This window comes from Myodes glareolus, chromosome 13 (assembly GCF_982192425.1).
Source record: "Myodes glareolus chromosome 13, mMyoGla1.1, whole genome shotgun sequence".
Taxonomy (NCBI): Eukaryota; Metazoa; Chordata; class Mammalia; order Rodentia; family Cricetidae; genus Myodes; species Myodes glareolus.
This window is the reverse complement of record NC_142038.1, coordinates 30,958,173-30,984,163: the sequence shown is the minus strand read 5'-3', so window position 1 is coordinate 30,984,163 and position 25,991 is coordinate 30,958,173. Positions and strand designations below refer to the sequence as shown.

At 44.3% G+C, this 25,991-nt stretch overlaps 1 protein-coding gene across 3 annotated transcripts in view; it reads left to right on the top strand.

The window, feature by feature from the left end:
• Positions 1–549: 549 nt before the first annotated feature.
• Megf10 (multiple EGF like domains 10) overlaps positions 550–25,991 on the top strand; it is a 158,811-nt gene continuing 133,369 nt past the window's right edge. Inside the window, exon 1 of one of the 3 annotated variants that reach the window (XM_085699845.2) lies at positions 550–1,300. The gene's annotated coding sequence lies outside the window, so the exon portion shown is untranslated. Of the gene's footprint in view, positions 1,301–9,509; positions 9,761–25,991 lie in introns of those variants that run through there. The other 2 variants (XM_048419611.3, XM_085699844.2) reach the window with 2 other exon arrangements.

Genomic DNA, 25,991 nt, shown 5'->3' with positions numbered 1-25,991 from the left:
CTGCAAAGACGAATGGGGCAGGGGCGGTTTGAGCGTTTCCACTTTGCTTCAGGAAATAAGAGTGTTCCTTCTTTTCCGTATGAATCTACTGAACACAATCTGGAGTCTGGATCCTCTGCGAAGAAGAAAAACTCGGCTCGCCTGTAAACTTGGAGGCTCTTCTAGAAAGAGCTTCTGTTACGCCAGAAAAAGAAACCTGGAGGGAGAGAGTTGTCTGGCTATCTGGCGTTGAGAATGGGACCTTTGGACGCTTTCCTGTGTGTTTGGAAGTGAGTAGAATTAAGAAACTACAGCCTAACAACTAGAAAGCTTTGTCCAGTTCGGGGTGGTTCGGTCGCGATGGAATTCTTCAGTCTGGACGGGAAGTGGGAAGTGGAGCCGGCGACTTGTTCGGGGTCTAGCCCCCACCCAGGTCTCCCGGGCCTCCTGGGCGGTCGGCAGAGGGAGCTATTCCCCAAGAAATCGTGGAGCGGGGACCTGGCAGCGACCCGCCGGGAGTTCGGTGATGGGGAAGCTGTCCCTCCGCCCGCCCCGCAAAGCTGGCGGGTCACCCTCCAATCGCCTCCCTTTTCCCTCACCACCTTCGCAGCCACTTAGCTGCGGCTCGACGCACGGTGGCCCGGCCTAGTTCCCATCCCTTCTCGGTCCCACTTTTGCGCTTTCGCACATGGGGGGACGTTCTGTCCTGTCCACTTGGCGGGCGCTAACCCTGTCCCCCAAATCCTTGTAGAGAGTCTAGATCCCCACCTCCCAAACCTGGAGTACTTTGTCGCGGGGTTAGCACTGGCACCGTGTCGGCACCGCACTACATGCTATCAATCTCTCAAGTCCTGCGGTGACTCCAAGTTTGCTAACTTCGTGTTTGGGTAACTGAAGGGGTTCTAGGAGTCCGGCCAGAAGGAGACTTCAGGTTTGGAGGGACTGCGAGCGAGCGACACCCCTCCCTCCTCCCCAGAGGCCACTGTCCCGGAGGCAGCAGCTGCAGCAGCGGCAACTGCTCGCATCCCAGCCCGGCTCCGGTTACTACTTTCCTCCTCCAGCATCTCCAGCCAGACAGGGAAAACCTTGTTCAAGTTTGCAGCAGGACTCGGTCTGTGTGCGAAACTGGGGCTCGAGAACCGGACCCCTTCCCTGAGCCCCCATCTTCCGAGCCTAAACAAGAGCCACAAACATCGCTTTCTTCTGGGACTCTGCTTGGAGGCCAGCGGCGCTGTTGAGAACAGATTTTGAATCTGGGCTGGAGTGGGTGAAGACCAGTGGAAAACAGGTTGCGCTGCCAATTGCAGCATCTCAGGACCCGGTAAGAGTTAAACAAACTCAACTCTGGAGGCCATTGGGCTTGGAGATTGCTGGGAGGCTTCTTTGGGGCTGGAGGGCACGTTTCCCTTTAACCAGGATACCTTGGTGCAAGGGAAGTGGGACACGGATGGTCGGTTTCCCAGGGATTTATTGACATTGTTTGTGTTTGGTTTTGTTATCTGGGACTCCGGGGAAGATCTCCTCGTTATGCATTTTATTTTGCGTGTTTTTGTGCCTCTGTGTTGCTTTGCCTGTGTTTTCTCACGTTGATTGTGACATTGGGGGGTGCGGGGAGATTTGGGGGACATTGGAGAGTGAAATGCAGCGTTGGCCTGGTCTTCCTCTGAAGTCTGCCTTGTACTACTCTGGGTTCTTGACTTGTTTTCTAAACTTTTCTTTCTTTAGTACTTGATATTCAGATTGTATTTGTGGGCTGAGGCTTTCTTCCTGCCTTTAGGGGTGTCAGGGTTAAGGCAGATTCACAGATCTTTGGGTCCTTGTTTCTTGGGGAATGCTGACAGGGACACTTATTTATTTGAGTGAAATGTGTCCCTGTAGGTCATTTTCTTTTAAATCTCTTCACTCTAGGACGTTCACACACCTGGCTTGGGACTTTTTGTGTTCATTTTCTTTCTGCAAGTATTTTCATGAATAACCTACTGAATAGAAACAGAGGAAGCGTGCTTACTTCTTCTTTCACATAGAACTTCACTCGAATCCCCACAGTTTGAAAGAGACAGTGAAAGCCTGGAGTTTTCTAGGCCTGAATGAGGCACCACCATTTCTGCTTTGGAGCAATAATAGCCACGCTGTGCCTGGGCAGACAATGGCATCTTTGGTTCCTTTATGCCAGCTCTTACTTTGTATTTAGCATTCCCAGATAAAACCCTGCATTCCTGTTCCTTCTGGATAAAAAGAGCAAGCCACACGGCCTTGCCCAGAAATGCCATCAGCCTGACTGGCATGCTCCAAGGAGTCAGCTTACACCCTGCTTTTGGTTTGCTTACAAGGCCAAGGAATTCCCTGGGTAAACTGCTAGGATCAGGTGCTCTGGGTTCAAGGCTCCACTCTGTTACTTGGCAATTGTGTGGTTTGGTGTAGCTTACTAACACACCTGTATGCCTGTCTATAAAATCAAAGTGAAATGATAATGCTCACGTTGGAGCTAAAGGAGTTAGTGCACAGGAAGCTCTGACAAGCTCCACACAGAGGAGGGGTTGGTATTATTATTATTATTATTACTATTATCATTTTATTATTGAGCCAGCATTAGTGGTCATGTTGCTTTTATTCTCCCTTTTGTTGACTATCAGCAAGTATTAGTTGACAATCTATTAAGAAGGACTTTGAAGACTGATCTCACCTGCAGGCTTCCCCACTGTCTAGGATATGATGGGTTACTCAGCTTCGTTCTCATGTGTTCTTGGCAGTCTTTCCGTAGAGTGGAAAGTGTATGTGGAGGGGCTGTGATTTGAAGCTAGCTCATGACTGGATGCCAACGACTGTGGGAAGTGACAGCCTCTACACTTCCTCAGAAACCTTTCACATTGACAGCGTTTCTTTAGCCTATGTTTAAGAGGTCAATTATTCACTCAGCAAACATTTATGAAGCATCTTTTATACTTCAATGGGTTTTGTACTCATTTCTTCGGTTTTATTTGCAAAATGAGTATGTGTAGTTGCTTTATGACCCTCCCTGCCCCACTTCCTTTTAAATATGCCAATGCTGTCGTCACGTGGCGGTAAGCCTCTATAAAGCAAATCCCGAACACTTTAGACACCAATCTCAGCACTGATTCAATGCACACACAAACACAAAGCACTGAGTCCTTCAATGAAGTTTTCAGTGTGACCTCAGGCAGGTTGCTCTTTTTGACATCAGTTTTATGGTGCGTGAGTTTGTGCGTGCCTGGGGAGGTAGAGAAAGGGCTTTGGTATGTCTTCTGGTTCTAAAAGCTTTGCTATTGGTAGCCTTACTTCATTGCTGACTGTGTTTCGCACCCCTTTCCCACTTTCAACATTTGTCTGGGGGTGCATGAGTTATGTAACGTCCATATTTGCAGGCTAACTAATAATAAGTAGAAAGGGGGATACATTAAGCCCGTTTGTATTCCATCAGTTGCCTTCAGAATCAGTGGTACATCAGAAGCATGAAGGGAATTTGTTTAAAAATATTATTTTTTTTTTGCCATGAGAAATTGCCAACACTTGATCATCTTTAAAAAAATCTAAACAAATAACAGCTTCCTATGGTTCATCCATGTGTAAACCTTGGCCCCTCTGTGATTCAGAAAGTCTCAGGTGATGTTGAGCACATCCAGAGAGTCCCAAGGTGATTGTGATGTCAAAGAGAGTCACTTGCTCATTTCACAGTGGTGGATTTGCTTTCTTCAGATTAGTGCTTCAGTCTGATGAGACATTTCTAAACTATAGGTCTGATCACATGATCCCCTTGCTTAAGTCCTTGACAGATCGCTAGGTGGTGATCGTCAGAGTCTCACAGGGGCTTGTTGAAAATGCGGTCCCCGAGTCAGGGTTGGAGAAAGACCGTGTTCTAGCACAAAGCCCACTGTCAGCCTCGGTTACTGTCCCTCAAAGACCACCTTTGTACCATCTTCTGTGCTGTTCTCTGTATTCTTGCTTCCAGCCCTCCAATCCCTGTAGATCTCATCATGTTCCCCAAAGCACCACACTCTTTCCTTTCTTCATGGCCTCGCGGTGAGATGATTCTTTCTGTTGGGAATGTCTGTGGTCTTCTTTTCTGTGTAAGCTGTTGTCTGCTTTCTATTTATCTTTGAAGATACAGCTCAAATCAAACTTTCCCTCTGATCTTTCCATTTCTGCCATGTGCAGTGTGTATCACGTGAGTTGCCATTCATCTCTGTGGACAGCTTTCATAGAGCACCAGTTATGTTGCTATCTGAATGACATTCCCCACAGGTTAGTGAGTCCTTCATTTCCTCATACCTTACTCAAGTGGCTGGAATGTAGAAGTTATGTAATAAATGCCTCTCAAAAATTGGGAGAAGAACAAATGAATGAACAGTAGCTGGTGGTTTCTTGCCACGCAAAATGTTAGGGATAATTCCCATATATCTATTAGGAGTGGTAGAGAGGTGAGCACAGAATTTGCTACTTGTCTAGACATGATCTATAAAGTTATTAGGGAAGAAAACACTCTGTCCCAGTGGTCCTCAACCTTCCTAAGGCTGTAACATTTTAATACAGTTTTTCATGTGGTGACCCCAACCGTGAAATTATTTCATTGCTACTTCATAACTGCAATTTTACTACTGTTATGAATTGTAATGTAAATATCTGATATGCAGGATATCTGATGTGCGATCCCCAAGAGGGTCATGCCCCACAGGTTGAGAATGACTGATCTAAACTATTTTAAGTGGACTTAAAAAAACACCACACAATACCGGAGTCATGCTGTATGCTCAACATCACAGTAGGTGCTAATGCATGGCAGAGAGATACAATTAGACTTCGGGATGGTCTTGTTTGTGATTAACAGTGTCCTGGTGCTGAAGTGGAGGTGCCAATATCAATAAAAATTAGCCAATATTGTCCCATGCTTTTCAGTGTATAAGGCCCTTTGGCATATGTATAGTAACTGGTTCAGTACTGCTTCTCACTTTCCCACGAGGACACATCCCTGAAAGCAGGTCTAAATACAGGGCTGTGTGACATGAGGGATGGTGGCCAGAACAGGCCAGAACAGGCCAGAACTCTCTACTTCTACTTTGTTGTCCAGACACGGCATCTAGTATGTCCTTCTTTCTTGAACTTTCCTTTTTTAAGCATCATCTGCTTGGATTATTTCCTCCTCGTGTATGCAAAAGTTAGCCCATTCAAGGTCAATTAACATCCAATTCTGTGGAAAGCTTCACCTATGTTAGCATCCGTAATAATTTCCGCCTCTGACTCACATTAAATTTATGAGTAAAATTCTTCTTATAATTGCCAGTCGAGTTTTTATTTTTCCTGTTTCCAGTAATTTTTTTCCTAAGAATGAATTATGCAAATGGGAGCAAATGCTGCTGAAGCAAAGCTGAACTCGTGGCTCATGGCAACCTCACATAAAGCAGGTGTGGAAGAATTTCATTCATGGGTGGGAGACAGTAGCATCCGTGAGTGAGCACACATACCTGCGGCTGTCCAATTGCGAACACAGCAGTTGAATGCGTTACTGGACTCACCTGTTCTCAAGAATGTGGACCGAATATTTACTTTCAAAACTTAGTTTTAAGAATTGATGTAAGACTCACCGAGTCCTCGGGATTCACCAATCACAATGCTTCGCCCCCAGTGACCTCTTTCTGTCTCAGTACCTCCCTGCCGCACATTTTGCCTGGACTTGTGTGAATCTGCACTCCCTCACTCGCTCATCCATCCATTCTCCAAATCCGAAACCTTTCTGCTTATCTCTTGCCCATGTGCAACACTGAAGATCAGTTTCACGATGACCATTCTTACTGCTTTTTCACATGATTTTTGTGAGGGGTTGACTCAGGGAGCTGAAAGGATGGCACAGGCTACGCATAGGAAAGCGCAATATTCACACCAGTGGTGTTTTATCTTATTGAACTTTATGTGCACGATTGTCAGCGCCGTGAGGCTGCTCCCGGATGATAAATGCCCTGCCCCGAGCCAGTCTGGAAGAGCGGCTATGACAGTACATCCTGTAGTTAGCACTATTAATGCCTATTGATTTCTCTCCTATTTCATTTTTAATGATTTATTCTCCCAGATAAAGAAACTATGTAAAGCATTCTAACCACCTCAATTTCCTCCTCAGAGAGCAATAAATCACTTCCCACCCCCACAAGACAAGGGAAATAGAATTTCAGTGTGCAGTGCCTCATCTTGCAAGGTGCGTGTACAGGATATTAGCATCTGTTAGAACCATCAGATCTTTGTGGGGGGGGCAGGAGGTCTCATGGAAGGGGTGACCAAACACCGTGTCATTAGTATCATGCCCAACCCAGATGAACTGTGCAGATATGACCAGCTCCAAAATACAGTTGCAGGTGGTAACTCCTATGCTGGGTCTTGAACAAATTTTCTACATGCTTACTTTTTTTTTTTTCCTGAGGCAGGGTCTCATATAGCTCAAACTGACACCAGGAGTTTACCACCATGTTTGGATTTTACAAAACTACTTAATTTTCAATGAGGAATTGTTGACAAGACAGGCCTTTGGTTTTTTGCAATGAACTGGTTTGAGTTTCACTTTTTCCTTCATCATTTATTTATTTGGTGTATAGTATAAAATGATAAACATTACAGTTGTCATGAAAGAGTTAATACCTTAAAATCCTACACACACACACACACACACACACACACACACACACACACACACTCATCCAGGTAAAGGTAAAGCTGGGTGTAGTCAGGGTCAAATAGACAGGTCTGAGAGTGCTTCCTGGTTCATGCTAAGAAGAGGGCTGGATGTACTCATGGGCAATGTTCTGCTAAGAGAGGATTTGCATAGATGGGGCACAGCAGGCAGGGCAATAGGCTCAGCAAACACATGCCAGTGAGGGCAATGATGAACCATTTCAAAGGATTGGAGAATTATTTTTAAGGCAGCTATTTATGGAGTCCCAGGATTGGTCTGTCTGTCCCTCACAGCACTATCTGAGCTCTAAAGGAATTTTACACATTTTACTGCCGTTATTTTGCTATAGAGACCAGATGTGAGCATCCTTGTGAGAGTCAAATAAAAGTTGGCTTAGAGGTCTCTCCTTGCTCGTGAGAAAGCAAGCCTGGAGTGCTCTTGCACCTTTCCACCATGGAGGGAGTTCACAGGAAGGGGATGGATGGCCAGGACTCACAGATTCTCTAGTGTCACCGGGGGTGGAATTTAGATTTTCTCTTGACCGGTTTAAAGATGATTTTGCCACATGATGGTACTGTCTTAACCTGAAGCTACTTACCTAAGCCATTCATTGTAGTAAAAGGCTTTGAGTCACTGACTTTTAAGGTTTGGGGATGTGAAACAAAAGTTCATATTTTAATGTTTAAAACAAAATGTTAAGGATGATCCTTGATTTTTTTTTTTGATGGCTTGGCTGGTGTATTCTAATCAAGCAGTTATACAAATCCATACATAAACTAAAAAAAAATTAAACAGAAGTTTTAATACTTTTTGTGTGTATATGTATGGCTGGAGAGCAAACCCAATGTGTGTATCATGCTAGACAGTCACTCTGGCTCTGAGCTCTCCAGCCCAACATGCTTGTGTTGTTGGTGGTGTTATTGGCAGTGATTGTGGTTCTCTTTGGTTCGTTCTGCCTTTGGAAGCTGGCCAGGTCTGTCGCTTTCTAATGATCTCAGCCTATGTGGCCTGCCCTAGCATCTTCCTTCCACTCCTCCTACCCAGCCTCTCTCTAAAAGTCCCATGATCTTCTGGACAGCCATTAGTGTGTTGAGTGTCCCTGTTTGCTTGCCCACATTCTTTGGTACCCTCATCTTTGCATCTTTTGCCTTCTGTACTAAGATTTATAACCTCGGCACTCGATGTAAAGTCCTGTCGGTATCTTCTTGCCTCTGGTTCATCCCTTAAACAGATGCACAAATGCCATTGGTGAGGTTGGAAATCCTTGACACATCTATTCAGCTCATGTTCCTATACTTCAGAGGCTTGAGAACAATCTGCAGAACTGACAGCCCTCTGGATTTCAATTTGGTAGGAGTACCGGACCTGGGAATGTACATTCTCGGCAAGACAAGGATGGTACAAATGGCTTGGGGATGCACTAGAATTCTTGTTTGGGGTTACAGTGCCCCATTCAGATAGCATGTCTACTTTTTTATTTCTTTCGATTTTTAATTTCGGTGATGACGGGAGTGGGTCACGGAGAATAGCTAGTCTGTGAGAAGCTGTGTCTTTCCTCCCAACTTGGAGGGACAATGGTCATTATACAACACTGTTCATGTGACAAACAGAGAAAGGCACCCATTGTTTTGGGATTGGCTGATGTTCCCCTTGGCTCTGGCTTTGCTGTCCGATTAAGCTTGGTAGCCCCGAGGAAGCAGACACACTTAAATCAGAGAGACAAAGAAAAGAGGTCAAGGCCTTCCACGGTTAAACCACTTGCAGCAATGTGTCAGGGGTAGGGTTTAGGAAGGGAAAATGTGATTCTGGGGAAGATTCATTCATCTGCAGCGTGAAGCTGCAGACGCAGGACAAGGAAAACATAAAGTGGTTGAAACCCCAGTGTGCCTTTGTCCAAGACAGACTTGTTTTCTGCCATTGTCTCACTAACTTATCTGATTATAGATTTTATTATTTATTTTAGAAGCCCCAAAAGGTCTCCCTCCATAATAGGCAAAGACATACGTCTTAGCTTCTTTCTCCAGGTTCATCAAGGACAGATATCTGGGCTAGGGCTTGAAAGAATGAACAAAGACCTGGACTCAATCCTCATCATCACACACACTGGGCTTCGTGACAAGGGCCTGTGACCCCAGCACTCAGCAGGAGGTAGAGTCAGGAGGATCAGGAGCTCAAGGTCATCTTCAGCTCCTCCGTGAGTTCCAGGACAGCCTGGGGCTGTTTATCGAACATCACCACCACCCCAAGTGTCAGTCTCAAAACCTCCCTGGATTATGACTTAATGTCTTAGAGAAAAAAATTCTTGCGTAACGATCGTTATTGTATCTGAAGTGTTAATAATTCCCATCCAAATTAGGATTTAATAGAGATCTTGCATTTTAGAGTTACTTTTTGAGTTCAAAATACAATTAAATTCACCAGAAAGTTATCGATATGTTCGGGAAGTTATGATACTGTTTAGATACCATCCCTTACTCCCAACTCCCAATGTAAGATTCCCATGCTGGATAGAAAGGGTTACAGACTTCTTGTAAAGATCTCATTGTGAGATCAACACCCATCCACATTCTTTGGGCCAGAAGAGGATTCAAATTCAAGGTCACATCTTTGGAAAGGTCACAGACTTTCCAACAGCCTTGTTCTTTTAGCCCGATTACCCCCTTTACGAAAAGTATGTCATTCATCCGGACTTTGCCTCTGGGTTTCTTTCAAAAGGACACTCTGTCCCTAGTTCCTGTGCATATTTGTGGATAGCTATTCTTCTCGAGTCTTTCTTAATTTTTTTTTTCTTTTCAATTAGGCAAAGAACACAGACCTGAGGGAAGCGGAAGGGGGAAAGCCTTGCTGGATGTAATAGGTTCTAGAGAGCAGATTTGTATGGAGTGTTCAGGCAGCTGCTGCCTTGGGCCAGTAGGAATCCTTTCTCCTCTGAGATGAGAGGTTTCCTGGCTGGGAGCATTTGCGTTAAGTAGAGTGGTCTGTGGGAGAGGGCAATACACGACTTGCTTCAAGTCACTTAGAGCTGCTCATTAAGTCTGTATTGGACCTTGATTATAGATTACCATTGCAAATCCATTAAAGAAGAAGAGACAAGTGGGTTGTGGAGAGGCAAGTATCTTTATTTTCATTAGCTTTCCGCTCTCCTCTCTCCTGTAGTTTGTTTATCGTTTACTGAAGGGGTCTTTAGTTTTGCTAGTGATATGTACGCCTTCAAAGTAGAGACAGCGAAGGGGAAACTTTACAGAGCAAAATGATCATGTTCAACATTAGCCTGATAAGTTAATTAATTTTCAACTCATTGTCATTAGGCTGGCTCTTTGGCTCTGTTGGTGTGATGTAGAGAGAGGCTGTCCCCTCAGTGCCAAGAGGGAAGGACTACTTACTGTACTATACTTGACCTTACATAAAGTGAAGCGTTTGCTGAAAACAATGGGGGTGTTGCATGCTGTATCTTGGCTGTTGTTTGCTGTATGTGGTCTTTTGTTTTAGTTGTTCTTCGTGTCAGCAATTCATTTTGCTGTTGCCCATGTCCCACGTGGCACATTTAATCCTAATGCTGTTTCAGGGACAGGGTGTTTGTTGAGACTGTGTTTTCCATCAGAATCAATGTTCTGTCCACTGAGGACGTGGGTTCAGTCAGCGGCTGTGTATATGGATGCGTTCAGCTTGCCAGAAATCCTTGAGCGGTTATGTTTTTGATGTCTTTGCCCCCTTTATGTGCACTTTTCTATACTTGGTGAAAAGTTAAAAAATTAAAGTCCCCTGTTTACTGTGGAATTAACTTCCAGCAATGATAGGAAATGATAAATTCTGAGAACCCCAATTCCTTCATAATATGGATCTTGCAGTGCTGGGTGGATAGAATTCTAATGTCCAGGAGTTAACTCTCTCACAGCAGGAAGAGCCAAAGTGTAAAACAATGGGCCCACCCAGACATTATGTTCATCTAGGCAGCAAGTCCAGTGCCTGAGAGGTCAACATGTTAGCAGCACTCTGTTCTAAACTCACGAGGCCCCAACAGTTTTGTTGTCTTTTCTTACCATCCACTATCTTCCTATTCATAGTAACCCGCCATGGAAAAGCAGGAGAAGACGATGTGGATCGTGGGTGCTTTTCTGACTCCTGACATGACTGTTGACCTAAATTCTGCTATACGATGCTTCCAGCACACACACACACACACACACACACACACACACACACACACACACATGCACGCACACACACTTGCACACATACAATGATAGGCATCTCCCTCTCACCTGTCTCAACTGTCTCAGCTAAAGTCCACAGTGTTAGTGGATAAGGCAGAGGAGCGCGGCAGCTGCCGCTTCCCGACCCACAGCAGTCTGTCCTCCTGTTTTCTGTTATCCATCACTGTTAGCCTGTCTAGATCGTACCAGAAAGAGTCATTGCATCAGTGGGACATGCAACTCTGTTTTTATCATATGGAATGATAGATTCAACTGGAAAAAAAATAGGGGTGATTTATTTTCCAAAGGAGAGTTTGGCCCCTTGGCTTGGGTATGAATATCTCCTCCATGAGAGATCTGAGTTTCTCATTTGTATTCTTCATTTTGGACATTGATGTTAAAAGTTAAATATTGATTTATGTAAACATATGATTACAGTTGTGGGATAAAAAGGCAAGAATGTGATGGTCTCGGTCTACTCCTGGCCTTGTCATTCACTGTATGAAATGTGGCATTCTAGCCTGAGATTCAGTCTCTATTCCTAAAGCTATGTGACTTTGAGCAAATGGCAAATTTTCTCTCTGAGTACCTGTTCATGACCTGTGATATGATAATAGTATGTAATTCAGTTGCATGTAGAACCATGGTAAGCACACAGTAAGCATCTAATATCCACCCACTCTCATCATGATTCAACACCAGGTCATATGAAAGCAAGGAAGAATAGTGAACACATCCAGGAACTAGATCTGCTTATGCATCAAATGGGTGACTCATTAAGGTGCTGAAGTCAGATTCTAATAGTTATCATAGAATTTGAAATGTGTAGTCTCTGATATAAATGCAAACTATAAGGAATCTTAAAATATTCTGGAGTACAAAACAGTTAAATTTACTAGTGAGCATGTATATTTAATGACAATATTTTGTGAAAAGGAAACAATGCTGACTGTAGGATTGAAAAAAGCTGCTAATGACTGGCCTTGCTTTAAGGTAATAGTGGATTTAAAACAGGCATTACAAAAAAATGGTGTGTACACATGTTCATGGAAGCATTATTTAAAAAGTCCAAACAGACCAAGTTCCCATCATTTGAGGATCAGAGACATGACATAGATGTGCACTGGAATATTCTCCAGCCATGACAATGGACTAAAGCACAGCACATGTCCCAACATGGATGACTACAGTACATGAAGGGAGGTAGATATAAAAGTCCTTTAATATGAAGAGTCCATACTAAAAAAGTCAATACCTTCAGAATGTAGATTGGTGGCTTGCAAGGTTTGGGAAGGGAATAATGGAAGAGACATCAATATTTGGTGTTTACTGGAGTGATGGGAACACTCTGGAAGTGAATAGTCATAACGGTGGTGGTTGTTTCAACATGGTTAAAATGATGAATTTTGGGTTATATAAACTTCAACTCAATTTTTTGTTTTTACCTTTTAAAATAATCAGTTGCTTTGCGTCTGGGTAAGATGTATCTAGCTGCACAGATGGGACAACCTATGCTAACTTCACGTCTGCTATGGGGAAAGGTTTTCCTTTTTAAAAGACATTGCAGTGTATTTATGACTTTGGGAGAGGATGAGGGAATGGGCAATAGGCCGCAAATAAACCTACCTCAGATCCCTGAATTTAGTGACCAGACAAAAGTTTTTGGAAGGGACAAAACTTCAAAAGATAGATGAGCATTATGCCATAGAGCGAAGGGAAAGAGAATCCTTCTAGTAGAAATGTACATTACTGGGGGGGCAGGAGGGGAGGCAAGGACAGACAAGGGCAGACAGGCACAGGGTAGCAGAGCAGAGTGTTTATGTGATCAGGTCTTGAGAAATAAGCACGGAAGTATACAATGGAGACAAGGATAGAGGTTTTAGAAGTTGTCTGTGAATGTTTAAATTCACCGTGCAGTAGACTGCAAAGGTTTATTGTTGCTGCTTAGAGCATAAAGGAAAATTGTGTGTGACAGTAATGAGACTTCACCAAATCTACATAAATAAGTTTATAAATAATTTAATGATTTTTAAGTGAAAGATGTGGTGTGTGTGTGTGTGTGTGTGTGTGTGTGTGTGTGTGTTGGTGCATGCTTGTGTAGGCCAGAAAAATATCCAGTGTTGTTCCTCAGGTGCCATCCCCCTGTTATTGAGACAATGTCCCTCACTGGACTGGAACTTGCCGAGTAGGCTCACCTGACTGTCTCGAAGCCCTAAGGTATCTGCCTATCTCTGTCTTCCAGTGCTGGAATGCCAAGCTGTAGCGAACACAAAGTTCCTTGTGTTCACAGATAAGCCCAAGGGAAATCAGGGATGCTAAACATACAGGCTTGTCTCCTCGAAGAAAGAGATGTATAACCTGTTTTCCACCCAGAAGACTGGGAGTGGAGGTGGCTAACAACCTAGGTAGCCCCTGTACTATCTGTATGGCCAGGACCTCCCCCAGGCTCCCCCAAATAGGACTGGAGGTGCAGAGAGCTTAGATGACCTCTGTGCTCTCTGTATGACCAAGACCACATTACGTCCCTCCCATAGGCCCTTAAGATAAGTGGTGGTGGCGCATGCCTTTAATCCCAGCCCTTGGGAGAGAGAGGCAGGCGGATCTCTGTGAGTTCGAGGTCAGCCTGGCCTACAAGAGCAAGTTTCAGGACCGGCTTCAAAGTTACAAAGAAACTGTGTCTCAAAAAACCAAAAATAAGTAATAAATAAACACGTAAATAAATAAATAAATAATAACACATGTAGCCTATCTATACAAGCCATCTTCATGGATGAAGTGGCCCATACTTTGAGAAGAGTTTCAATGTAACTATGCCCCATTGTACACACGGGATTGTGTTACACCAGAAAACGTCTTTTCAAATTGTACTGTACTTAAACACACCTGAAATAAACTGCTCAGTGTCAGACTCTCGACGTTCGAACCAACACTGGCCACTAAGTCATGTTGAACCCGACTCTCTTCTTGCCTCACGCGGACTCAACCCTCTGCTGACCATGGTCTTTGCAGAGACCTCCCACACCAAGCATGGGCCACCATGACTGGTGTTTTCTTTCCATGGGTTTTAGGGGTCAAATTCAGGTTCTCCTGCTTACAACATAAGCGATTTACTGACTACCCCGTCTCTGTGGGTGAGTACATTTTATTTAGCACCTGTTGCCTTGCGTGCAGTTGTCTATGCTAGGGATAGGGCAATGACGAAGGCAGAGAAGCTCCTCCGTGGGAGGGTTTGCATGCTAACACACATCGTGAGCTCTGATTGTTACCTCTACTGGGCCTGTATAGTGAAAGCTTGAGCCTTGGATTGCTATCATGATTTAGCACATGAACTCAGAACCAAGCTTCCTGGATTTGGGTCCTGGCTCATTCCATTCTTTTATTAGATGCTTACACTTAGGTCAGCCACCCAATGTCTCGGTTCTTTTATCACGTAGGTGGGAGTACCAATGTTATTTCCCTCACAGAGCTGTTATGGGGATTAATTGAGATAATAAGGGGAGAGAATGGGGCACTGCTGTTCAGCAAATGCTCAGTAAGTTTGGTTTGTTTGGTTTGGATCTGTTTGGTTTCTATGCAGGAATGTGTCTGGGTCACTTCTGTTTTTCAGCCTATTCTACAATCCTTACATAAGGGCCTCAGGCCTGAGCTCTTGTTCATGTGCCTTACTGTGTTGGGTATGAATTTGTTGAGTTAATTGGCATGCAAAGCCAGCTTTTGACAATCCAAACAGCAGAGTTTTTATTAACAAGCTACAGTCTGATCTTGGCTTGGGAAGAAACTTCTAGATAATTCCCCTCCCCTTCACGTTGCCTGAAGAAGTTGAGTGGCCCATCCTGGCTGGGGGGTGCAGTGTTCCGTGCTCAGAGACTGGTAGTAATTAGCATAGTCTGTGTCACGGGCTTTAGCATGCTGTCTCCTCCCAAGACGGTCACAGCTCAAATGTAATGCCACTGTGTCCCCTCATCACAATCCTCACAAGCCACTGCAGCTCTTGGTGCCTCTTTCCTTTTCCATGAGTAGGGGTGACTAGACGGACACCCCAGAATCTAGAAGGAAGCTTGGAGCTTATGGGAAGAGCCAGTAAACCCCGAAGGTCTTTCTCTAGCATAAATAGATTTTAGAATGCATGTTCCTTGGATACACGCAATCCATGTACTTTCTGTTCTATCCGAAATGGTTAACTGTAGAGCTATGAACTGAACCATACCCTTGCCCACCCCTCCCCACCCCCTCACCCTCACCAAATTTATGTTAAATCCCTAACTTTCATGGGGCAATGCTTGGAGATGAGGCCTGTGTCCTAAGTGGGTAAAAGTTAAATGGAGGCTTTAGGTGGGTCTCTGATTTAGTAGGGCTGGCCCTCTGATAAGAAGATGAAAAGAGGGCCTGAAGAGATGGTTCACAGTCTGTTGTGTGCTTGCCACATAAACATGAGGACCCAAGGTCAATCCACAGAAGTCACGTGTAAAGTAAGGCTTCGGGGTATGGCTTTTACAACAACAGTACTGAGGAAGGCAGAGACAAGTGGATTTCCCAGGCTCATTGACCAGCCAGGCTAGCCTATCTGTGACTTCCAGGAGGATGAGGAAGACTGTCTCAAAGGACAGGTAGATAGTGTCTGAGGTTGACTTTTGGCCTCCACACAGGTACATATACACATAGACAGCTTGGGACGGTGTTAAGGAGTGAGAAGACAGGAATGCATTCTTGACAGGAGCTACAGAGGAGAGCCTAGTCATCCTCTAGTCACTCTAGTCCCTAGGGAGATAACTTGGAAGTGAAGGATGTGGTATTTGGAGATTGATCCCTAAGCTGCCTGCCCCTGATAATACATTTTTCGGTAGGGTAGATGAGTTTTTAAAGGGGGAAGGAGTGATCTTAGGTGAGCTGGTCAGAGCTTGTAAGCACAGGTATGCCCTCTTGACCTCGATGAGGACTTTTCCTTGGAATGCCAACCCTGTCAATGCAGACATTAGGTGAGGTTCCTCAACCTATCCTGCTTACCGAAGTCATGAAAAGCTCAGTGTAGTCTCTCAGGAGTCTTCTAGAACCAGGTAAAGAAGAGATTCGTGTTTCTCAGATGATGAAGACAGGTGAGGTTTCAGATGTGGACAAAAGGAGGAGGGACTTGGTGTTTGATATTTGTATCCTCCAGATAAATGATCTTTATTACAGTCACAGAATGTTTGCAGGCTCAGGAGACAGTCTTTAATGTTATTGATGATCCTAACTACTTATCAGGAAGATGGCGCAAAGTCGTCTGCTTGTGTTCCAAGGTTGGACCATCTGTTACAGGAACTGAAATGGAATAGAGCAGATGAGGAAGAAGATGGGACTCAGCATAGCCCAGACCAAATCTCTGCTGGGGCCGTCCACCAGGAAGTCTAAGGGCAGTGTGGACAGACGGAAGAAGTCTCAGGCTTGCTGTACTCACTGAAACTGACAAAAGCTATTATCTTAGTCAGGGTTTCTGTTGCTGCAATGAAGCACCATGACCAAAAAGCAAGGTGGGGAGGAAAGGGTTTATCCAGCTTACACTTCAACATTGCTCTTCCTCCCTGAAGAAGGTCAGGGTAGGAACACAAACAGGAAAGGAACCTGGTGGCAGGAGCTGATGCAGAGGCAATGGAGGGGTGCTCCTTACTGGCTTGCTTCCCATGGCCCGCCCGGCCTGCTTTCTTGTAGAACCCAGGACCACCAGCCCAGGGATAGCACCACCCACCATGGATTGAGCCCTTCCACATTGATCAATAATTGAGAAAATGCCTTATAGGTGGATCTCATGGAGGCATTTCCTCAACTAAGGTTCCTTCCTCTCTGATGACTGTAGCCTGTGTTAAGTTGACACACAAAACTAGCCAGTATGGATATGGAGAAAGAGGCCCTTCTCTAGGCAGGCTTAGGAAGGCATTCCACCTGGCTCAGGAGAGTACAGGATATCTAATCATGAACAGAGCAGACTGGTTGAACTCACAACATCAAGTAAGTTATTGTATTTTCCCAGATAAACCCTTTGTCATGTCTATGCCTCCTGAATATTTTCCAAATGTGTCCCCAAGCAGGAGATATGCCATTCTGTCATTCTGCACTGATAATTATTGAAATCCATCTTTGTGGTTTTTTTTTTGAGACTAGGTAGCCCTGGATGGCCTGGAATTTGCTATATAGACTAGGATAGCCTCAAATTCATAGAGATCAACCTGTCTGTGCCTTCCGTGTTGGGATTAAAGGCATGCACTACCATACTAACCCCCCCACAGGTTTATTATCATTGTTGCTTTAAATGTACAAGCTTGAACAAAAACTTCGTTACTGCCTGTACACAGGCCTGCAATAAAACAGACTAAATTGAGGTGCATAAATGGCTCATAACTCAGAGACATCCACTGGTTTGATTTAGATGCAGGTGTAACAGTCATATGAGAACATATTGTTATTAATACTTTCCAGGTGTGCCTTGTCTGCATTTATGATGAAGACCCTGCGCTCTGGCTAAGACATTTATTTATATGGAAATCGACTAGTGATTCCATGCAATCTAAACAAAAGGCAGAATTGAATGCCGGGGTTGATAAGCATGTAACATCCATCTTTACGTTTTTGATGTATCTGGTTCTGAATATAGCTTTCATAATGGGTCCATAATTATAAGTGTATTAAGTATGACCATATAAAATAAATAAATGCAAATGAATGAAAAAGCAAAGGAAGAGATAATCAAACCCTCTCCATGTTCCATAAGAAGATGCCGTGATTTAAAAAAAAAGTCATCTACAAGCCAAGACAAGGACTCTTGCTTGAGACAAAACAGTCATTTTCACCTTCAGCTTCCAGTCTCCTCAATCCTGGGAGACAAATGTCTGACTGCTGTTTAAGCTCCTTGGTCTGTGGGGTTTTCTCATAGCAGCCCCAGCAAACCAACACAAGCAGAAAACGTTAAACATAATCTTTTGTGGGCCTTACTAATTTTGATTATTTGAAATTAGGGAACACATGAGTAAGAGAAAAATCTAAACTAAGCCATAGTCTTAATACTCACATCAGTGATTAACACACTGATTCTATCGGTGATTTTAAGACAGTTTCAGCTCCATCTTGCCTCTGTCAGAGCTGTTCTCAGGAGGGTAGCAGGTGAGGAAAGAGCCTGGAAGGTTAGATAATTGGCTTCCTAGTCATTCTTCCTTGGGATGGAGGCTGTGGTGAGAAGGCGAGCCAGGACAAGTAGCCCAGGAGGCAGCAACTCACGTGGCAGGAGGCAGAGGGAGCCTCTCGTGGTGGGGAGAAGGCACCATGCTCCTGCAAGATTGACACCTGTGTTTTTGCTTAGCCAAGGATGCAGGCACCGGGAGATCCTCAGCTGAGATGAGCCAGATGGTTGCCTTTTATTTCAGGCAAGACCAACCTGGAGCAAAGGCACTTTACTCCTGCCATTAAAAAAACAACAAAACCAAAACAAAAGGCTTATGATGTGGAGCTCTGCCAGGCTTGGGTTGGGGAAAGAGTCTTTGCCTTTCTTTTCAGGTTGTACATAAATGATGCTTTGTAGTGTTGTTTGTGCTGTCCCCGAGGATTGCTCAGAGAACCTCGCTGCAGCTCGACACTGATGAGCAATTTAATTTTTATGACACTGTCATCTCAGAGGATACCCCTCTAAATCCCATTGTCTCCACACTGCACAGTTTTCTTTGGTTGCAGCTAGGGTACTGAAGTCCAAAGACCTGAAAGTGATCATCCACCGTAGCCTTTAGAATTTCAAACAAGTGTGTCTCTAAAGGACAGGGTTGGAACTTTCCTGGATTTTTTTTTTTCAGAGATAGATGACGGGCGGAGGTGGCAGCTCTCTCCAGCCAAGGAGGATTTCCAGTGGCTTGACTTAAGGAATGGCCTGCCAAGCTGGAGAATTTGGAAGGACGTATTTTGTTTCTTGGCCGGGTTGTACTGTTTGTGAAAAACGAGGCCACACAATTAAGGCCATCACGGCGTGTGTGCTCATTCACGGGCGCTAAAGGAGACTTTGATGGGCCAGTGGCTAAGCCTGCCTTCTCCGTTTCTTCTGAGGGTAAATTGTGCCACTCCTGAGAAGGATGGCAGCCAACTATTGCCAGTAGTTTTTCAGAACAAAACGTTAGCGAGTCAAGAAAGGGCCGAGGGAACTGGGTGAGTTTTGCGATGAGTTCTAAGAACCAACTCTAAACTTAAACGTAAGCAGCTTCCCAAAGTTTGTAGATGGGACCCATCGCAAATATACTCTCAGCTAGAGGGAAACTCTGGGAATGTGCTGGGAAACGCTGTGTGCATCTACAATGTCCTCCCTGATGTGATAAGCGGACTGGGCTTCATTGTCTGGCATTCATCGTTGTACCCAGGATGGAAAGGCAAGGCAGAGTGGCTGCAGCCTATGCTCATTTGTATGCTGTTGTTGTTGGCAGCTAAGCTGCAATGGAGAACAAAGATAGTGTTTTGTTGTTGTTGTTGTTGTAGTCGTTTTTCTCCCGAGACAGGTTTCTCTGAGTGACTTTCCTGGCTGTCTGTTCTGGAACTCACTTGTAGACCAGGCTGGCCTTGAACTCGCAGAGATCTGCCTGCTTCTGCCTTCTAAGTGCTGGGATTAAAGGTGTGCGCCACTACCGCCAGGCTTTGTGCACTGCCACCGCCCGGTGGGTGGTGGGATTTTTATATTCATGGCTGAAGGTCAACAGAAGACTTAGGGGAAGAAGGCCAGGTTAGGCAAGGAGTGTAGGAAGGACTTCCCTTTCGCACGTTTTCCCTTCACTGACTCATGTACATTTTATCTTCAATGGACTCTAGGCCAACTTGTGGGTAATAGAATCAACTCACTTTGCGCACGCCTGTGCGACTCATGAGCGTGGCTACCTCTTTAGAACTGCGCCAGTTGGAGGCAATGTTTTGGTATTTTAATCTTTCTCCAATGAATGCGCCGACCTCCTGCTGCAAGTCTCAAAGCTGAGGTCACCAATCAGCTACGATGCTTGTCTTACTTTACTTTGGCATGGCCTTGAATGAAACTAGAAAATGCTTCTTGAGTAAGGGAAGCCCACGTTTCACCTAATGCTCGGTTGGTTGAGCAGAATGGCAGAATTCTTTGTATCTTTGGAGAGCAAAGAGTTGGCACTGAGTTCTAGCTCTGCCCACGATATGATATATATGATAGATATGATATGATATATGTGATAGATATAAGCACCTATCATTCCTCTGGCAATGCAAGGTCAAGAAGATGCTCTCTGATCTCATGAACTTGCCTGGGGGACTCAGATACTATCTGAACCATACGGTGCAGTTAATGGGCTTGTTGGGATGGGTTAGAGAGGGATCCTGTTGGGTGCATGGAGCTGAGCCTACCCTTACTTGAATAGGAGCCTAGCTTGGTGATGGAACTCGACCCTAAATGGAAGATCAGCTAGCATGTGCCTTGGTGAGCAGCTCTCCCTGTCCCTTCTGTGTCTGAGAGAAGGTGAAATGAGTTAAAGATGGCTGCTTTCCTGGGGGCTCTTTTTTATGTTGCTTCCTGGTTTAGCCTGCAGCCTAAGCATGTCTGCAGATGCCTTCCCTGTTAAAGCATGTGTTTCACTGAGCCTCAAGAATGAACCAATGGAGACCAAATCCAAACCTCCTGCCCACGGTACCCACTATTTCTTCTACCCCGTCATGATGGATCTTGAGGAAAATGTGTAAAAATGAACCTTGTTCTTGTTGAACTTGAATACCATTTCCTTAATACAAATAAAAGGTTGGTGTTAAGATATTTTTAAGCTTGATCTCTGCTTCTGTTCCTCAAGAGACCCTGCGATGCAAACACCAGGTGACGGCACAGAGCCCTGGTTCCAGTATGCCATCTGCAAACCTCAGGCTGGTCTCCCTGGATGTTCGGGCTCAGGACTCCCTAATCCATGCCACATGCCATGACCTGAGCAGACCTTGTGGAAAGACAGAGTCTTGCTGTCTCTTCGTGAAGCAGTTGCCCCGAGTCCCCGCCACAGCTGTGCCCTGCTCGGTTGGAAAGCACGGGATGACTTATCTTTTAAGCTCTTTTTCTCTGTAGATATTATAAATAACAACTGGTCTGTGGAAGCCCTAGCCAGAAACACTTGCGATCAGTCCTCTAGCCTCAAAAAACAATGTTTTGTGTAATCCTGACACCATCGGCACTCTATGGATGAGGAAGGCAGGAAACTCCAAAGCTTATTTTTGACTCAGAAAATCCAAACTGAAGAGTTAAGAACTGAAGGCAGGCAAGTCCTTTTGAAACCTCAAATTCCCTAGAACTGAGGAAGCAACGAACATCATAGGCTGTGGTTGCTTAGGTGGCCTAAGCTGGACAGTGACTTCAGCAGGGGAATTCAGGTAGGCAGCAGCCAGGGCCTGGAATTCCAGCTCGGCACTCTGACTCCAAATTTTTGATGCACATTTGGTTTTTAAGTGTGAAGATGAGCAAAGAGGCCAAGACCATGATGGGTATGCCCACTGAAACAGTTTACTAACGGAAGCTCACCAATTCCAGCCGGACAGGAAAGGAACCAGCATAGATCCAAACTAGTCCCTCTGAATGTGGGTGACAGTTGTATGACTGGGGCAGACAGCGGGGCCACTGACAGTGGCACAGAATTTATCCCTACTGCTTGTACTGGCTTTTTGGGAACTTATTCTCTTTGGATGGATATCTTGTTCAGCCCAGATATAATAGCAAGGGCCTTGGATCATTCCCCAAAGCACTATGCCTTACCATCTCTGAGAGAGACTACTGGGGTTTAGAACTCTCTAGCAGTAGGGAAGAGATCTTTTGGGTAGAGAGGCTGGTGGGACCCTGCTCACCATGGGAGGTTGTTTTGCTTTCTTTCTTGTGTTGTGGGATTCCCTTAGTGTGCTGTGAATATGTTTAATTACCATTGGTTAATAAAGAAGCTATTCTGGCCTGTGGCAGAACAGAATAAAACCAGGCAGGAAATCCAAACAGAGAGATATAGGGAGAGAGTAGGCGGAGTCAGAGAAACACCATGTAGCTGCCAAAGGAGACAGACGCCAGAACCTAATGGGTAGGCCACAGCCTCGTGGAGATACACAGATTAATAGAAATGGGTTAATTTAAGATGTAAGAGCTAGGTAGAAATACTCCTGAGTCATTGACCAAACAGTGTTGTAATTAATATAGTTTCTGTGTGATTATTAGGGTCTGGGCAGCTGGAAAATGAACGAGTGGTGTCCATCTACATTCTTGCTTTGCATTCTCAGGTTGTAGCATCTCTGTTGCCAGTCCATGTGTGATCTGTGGAGGGATACGGAGTGTCTGTCTTCACACAGTTGCACAGCAGAAGGTGGCAAACTGGGAGTTACTCTGGGAAGGCATCCATTGATTCCTAGGCTTGGGCTTCGTTATAGGCTGAATTTTGTTGTAGTTTTTTTTTTTTTTTTTTGCATTTTAGTAAGATATACACATCATAAAATCCACCAGTTTTATTTATTTTTTTTGTTTATTTTTGACATTCTATTTGTGTATTCTCTCTCCCCTTTTAGCTTTTTAAGAATTTTGAGCATGTTTTGATCCTACACACCCCTCTCCCGATCACCAGTTTCAAATGTTTGGTTCTGTAGCATTTTAAGAGCATGCAGGTTGGAGTGGGACTATCAACCCTGTCTCTCGTCTGCTTTCTGTGTTCCCCAAATGAAGCTATGTACCCTCTTAAAGATAAGCTCACCATTTCCATCCTCCCAGCCCCTGAAAATCTCTCTACCTTCTGCCTCCATGAATTTGACTTTTGCATGTAGGCCCTCATGCAGACTGGACCATTTGATGACTGATAATTCTTACGGACATCGTAGGGTTCCTCTACATTTTAGCATGTATGAACCTTTCTAAGACCAACTATACTCTGGTGACTGTGCTGCAGTCTGTTCATTCATTGAATATGCGTGCTCTTTTCACCCCCTGAGTGCTGTGAATGAATCAGCGTGAAGAAAGTTTGTTCAAGTCTCATTTTGATCCTTTAGCAGTAAATGCCCAGAGGAGAAATTGTTCTATGGTGACTCCAAGGTGTTTTGTTATTGTTGTTGTTGGTTTTCTTCTTGCACACTCCTATCAGTTTCCCACAGCAGCTGAGTCATGTGACCCTTCCACCAGCAGTGGGTAAGGGCTCATTTCTCCACATCTTTATCAGTGCTTATTATTTTTTTATTTTTGGGGGTTTTTATTTTTTGGAGAATAATAGCTATCCTGATGGGACTGAAGGGGCTCTCGTTTGGCTGGGGTCTGTCAATGATTTCATGTGCACAGTATCTTATTTCTCTTGAGAAATAATATAAAACCTTTTTTCTTTAGTTTTTGAGACAGGGTCTCACTATAGAGTCCATGGACCCTTCTTTATAATACTGGGCTTCCAGGACTGGGCCAATGCACTCAGCTATTGCATTCTTCTTGAGATGCGTCTTAATTTGTGAATGCTCAGGGCTATACTTACCTGCCTGGGCTCAGGCGGTCCTCTCACCTCAGCCTCCACAGCAGCAGACAAAAAGCACAGGTGCTTGGTTTAAAAATGGTAAGTGCATATTGATATTAAAAAAGAATTCATTTTTATATGAAACAGATTGATGCACCTTTTCAGATTTATTGAGGTGTAATTGATAAATGAAATTGGATACATTTGGGGTGTACAAATTGATAGTTCCATCTCTCTCTCTCTCTCTCTTTCTCTCTCTCTCTCTCTCTCTCTCTCTCTCTCACACACACACACACACACAAATGAGTTCATTAGCATGTCAATCGCTTTGCGCAGTTTTTTTTTTTCTTGTAAGGATGCTTAGGGATGCTCCTTGGCAGGTTTCAGATTTGTCATGTGGTGTCACAGCTGCAGAAGTGGTCCTGTCTTCAGAACTTACCTGTAAGTGGAAGTCCATAATCTCACCGTCAGTCCCAACCTTGACCCTTGGCAGCAACCCTATGGGCTGTAGCAACACTGACTTGAACTCCACCTTGTGGAAAAAGGAGAGCTATAAAGATTGGAGTCATGTGCTTTTAATGTTGCTGCATTAAAAATATCCTATATGTAATAAGGAAAGAAAATACCATGTATAGACAAGAATATTATGCGATTTGCCTTTATATGAAATGTCTCAACAAGGTAATGACAAATTCTGGTACTAAAATGCGCACGGAGTTCAACAAATTTTGAAAACGGAAAATATATATACAAGTAACTTTTTCAGTTTTAAAGTAGGTGGTTCTGTTTGATGAGGTTTGGAAGTTCATTTGATAATCTGAATACTGACTCTGTTTCCTATTAAGTCTTCCATGATTTCGTGTCTTTTTGTGTGAGTGATGACATTTTTAATGCGTGATTAAAAATGATGAACTCACATTTATCTGTTTTTCTCTTATTGCCTGTGTTTTTAACGACGTTTCTGAAGAATCACTGCTGGTTTGCCTCTAGATTTCTGTGGAATATAGCCTTTTGCTTTATATACCATACACATTGCTTCTGAAAATTCTTTTCGAAGGATTTTTATCTTGACATCTACCTTCCTCTGATTTCACTTGTTTGAAGAGAAGCCTATGTATTAGTTCAGCATTAACAGCTTTCCTTTCACCACATTCTACCACCCCTTTCTCTCAGAGGGATAAGGAAGACCTAAAGCAGACAGAGAGGGACATGCTTGTTTGGAAAACAACCTCAATCACGTAGAATGTGAAGAGAGAAAGGGTGCGAGTCTACAAGTCCTAGACGTATGGGGGCCTTCATCAGTCAGGACAAGCGGGAACCGTAACACCGTGATTCTCAGTTCCCAGCCCCCAAACAGAAAGACCTCTTCCATATCAGGATCGTCTCAAAGTGTATAGGCAATAGCTTTAGAAGTGTGAATTTCTTTCTAGGTAATGCCACACATTGCCTTTAAGTGTTGAGAAGATCCTTAAAAGAGCCTCCCTCTCTTGTCAGTTTGTCACCCTTTATTAACCCCCCCCCCACCGATTATCAGCATTAATAGCCTCCACCTGTCCAAACCGCTATAGCTAATACTGTAGTTAAGATCAACAATTAGGGGTTTATAAATGCATGCAGTCTCCTCTGGAAGAGCAAACCATGCTGGATGGTTCTAGAAGAATGCACTGAAATATCATGCATGCTTTTGTCTTTGCTGGTAACTCATTTCATACCAAGAGCTCTGAACTGCTGCTGTTGACCTGAGATATGCAGGGCTGAGTCACGTGAGGCTTTGTGTCTTTCTCTACCCCGTGGATGCCACACTGGCAGTTGTTTGCTGTGGCCTTGAGGCTGTAGTCTGGTCTGAAAAGGCCATCTCCAGGCCAATAACTCTCCCCGCACTGACGCCTGAGTATAAACTTCATCCAGGACGACAGAGAGACGTGGATGTCTACATTTCCACGTTATTAACAAGGCAAGTGCTAGCATGTTGTAACCGGTGACCCTTTGTGAAGGAACTGCATGATTTACTTAGGAAAGCTCCCACTTGCCTGCATGACAGGCTTGCAGGAATTGTTGACTAGAGTTACTGAGCACAGCAAATGGTGGCATTAAGTTTGTCTGGTGTGCAGGAGACATTAATTTTCCAGAATCTTTTTTGATTGTTGGTCTTTAGAAAGAATCCCCTTTGTTTGTAATTCCTAAGGCATGCAGGTAACCCATATTTCTTGACATTTTATGAACATTGTGAAGTCATCATTTCCTAGGGAGCTAGAAAATGCTTTAATGTTAAAAGTTACACATCTATAGTTATGCATTTATTATTTATTATATATGTGTGTATATGTATGGGTGCATGTGTCTACTTGCAGGAGTGGGGTCTCTACTTCTACCGCGTGAGTCCCCACAGTTGAAGTCAGGTTACCAGGTTTGGTGGCAAGCACCCTTGTCTCCTGTACCGCTTAGCTGGCTCTAGGAAACACCTTTAACTTGCAACATCCCCCACCCCAACATTAATTTAATGTCTCCAAGGATGCATCTCACAAATGTACAGCCCAGACACTCCAGGTCTCTCTCTGCCTCACCCCTTACCCTGTATCTCTTTATTGTCAGCTCCATGAGTGAGGAGAGAGAGAGAGAGAGAGAGAGAGAGAGAGAGAGAGAGAAACAGACAGACAGACAGACACCAGCATAAGCACCCATGCCCAACTTCCA